At 39.6% G+C, this 1,472-nt stretch overlaps 1 protein-coding gene across 1 annotated transcript in view; it reads right to left on the bottom strand.

Moving 5' to 3' along the window:
• Positions 1–333: 333 nt before the first annotated feature.
• PCYB_082180 (zinc finger protein) overlaps positions 334–1,472 on the bottom strand; it is a gene marked incomplete at its 5' end in the record, with an annotated part of 3,956 nt that continues 2,817 nt past the window's right edge. The window contains 3 exons of the mRNA XM_004221956.1: positions 334–829; positions 1,083–1,183; positions 1,352–1,384. The remainder of the gene's footprint in view (positions 830–1,082; positions 1,184–1,351; positions 1,385–1,472) is intronic.

Below are 1,472 nucleotides of genomic sequence, written 5' to 3'. Positions count from 1 at the left end.
GTAGACACTGATGTACTTGTCAAAAGGGTAAATCAGACACACAAGCGGAAAAGACAAACATCCACGGATGTGACGTGAATTTGAATGCTTAAAAGATGGAAACATGGTGACATATGCGCGTGTGTAGAGGTGCAAACAAAAAGGAATTTGCACATGTGTCTGCGCTGATATAAATATTTTGAAGCCCACTGACACGAATCGATTGGCCATTTAGAAAAATAAAAATAAAATAAAATAAAAGGATTGACACGAATGAACAGTTCTGTGCGCGTCTGTATGCTTGGTGATTTTAACACATGGGCTGAACATTGTACGTTTAAAAAAAAGAAGGCCCTATTTTCTCTTCTTCTTTTTAGCTGTTTTGGTGTTTATTAAATCAATCAAATTGACGTGAACCGAGCCGGAACCAATGGACAATTTTTCTTCCTTCTTTTTCTCCATTTCTGATTTAATGTCACCCGCGTCGCTTTTCTGTTTCGCTATTTCAAGAAAACTTCTCTTCGGAATGTGACAGACGTTTGGATCGGCTGCGTTGACCAATTCGGTGTTGTCCCAGTTTACGGGGGGGGAATTTTTTGGCCCACATTTTGGTCCCCCTTTTGGCCCATTTGGTCCCCTCTTTTGCCCATTTGGTCCCCTCTTCAGTCCATTTGGTCCCCTTTTTAGTTCATTTTTTGTCCCCCCCCCTGTGCTAGTTTCCTCCCGTTGGTCATCCCAATTTACATTCGCGAAAAGCTCCTCTACAAACACATGTTCGTTTTGTTTGACCACCGAGTCGCCGTCCAGTTCCCCGTGAAAATATTTTTCTTCGTCCAACAAGTTTGGATACCTTCCGAAGGTGGAGTCATCAAAGGGAAAAAAAAAAAAAAAAAGAGAAAGAGAAAGTTACATAAAAGGTTAATCATTTTGAAAATACTTACGCAGGTAGACACCGGGAGATGTCCATTCGTATTCACGCATGCGTGTATTTAATTATGTAAATGTGTTATGGGTATGTTTATAGCAACACAGTTCGTCACCCGAACGTTGACGCGACACATTGGAGTGATTTTTTTTTTTTTCCCTCAGTGTGGCTAGGCTACCTTAACATGCTGGAACTTATGTTGATGGTGTCGTTCTGTATGTTTATTGTGTTGTTGGGTAAATTCCAGTAGCGCTTCTCCTTCCTGTCTATTTCTTCGTCCTACAAAGTTGGCATAAGGGTGTAAAGTGTGGTGGGTGTGCTTTAGAAGGAAAAGATCGAGATGCATTTTCTTTTTTTTTTCTCTTTCCTTCCAGTATTGGAGTTATTTCTCTCCCTCTCTTGTGTCCATTTCGCTTCTTTTTTTTCTTTTCCATTTTCGTTTATTACGGCTAGTAGTTTAAAATATTTTTCCTCCTTCATTTTTTTTCTCAAAATCGAATGGTGCTTCTTCTTCCTCTCAGATATTTCCTTCTATATTGTATAAGCATAAATTGAAAGAAGGAAATGC

This window comes from Plasmodium cynomolgi, chromosome 8 (genome assembly GCF_000321355.1).
Source record: "Plasmodium cynomolgi strain B DNA, chromosome 8, whole genome shotgun sequence".
In the NCBI taxonomy this organism is placed as follows: domain Eukaryota; phylum Apicomplexa; class Aconoidasida; order Haemosporida; family Plasmodiidae; genus Plasmodium; species Plasmodium cynomolgi.
The sequence above is the reverse complement of the archived record's forward strand: the minus strand, read 5'-3'. Positions and strand labels throughout refer to the sequence as shown.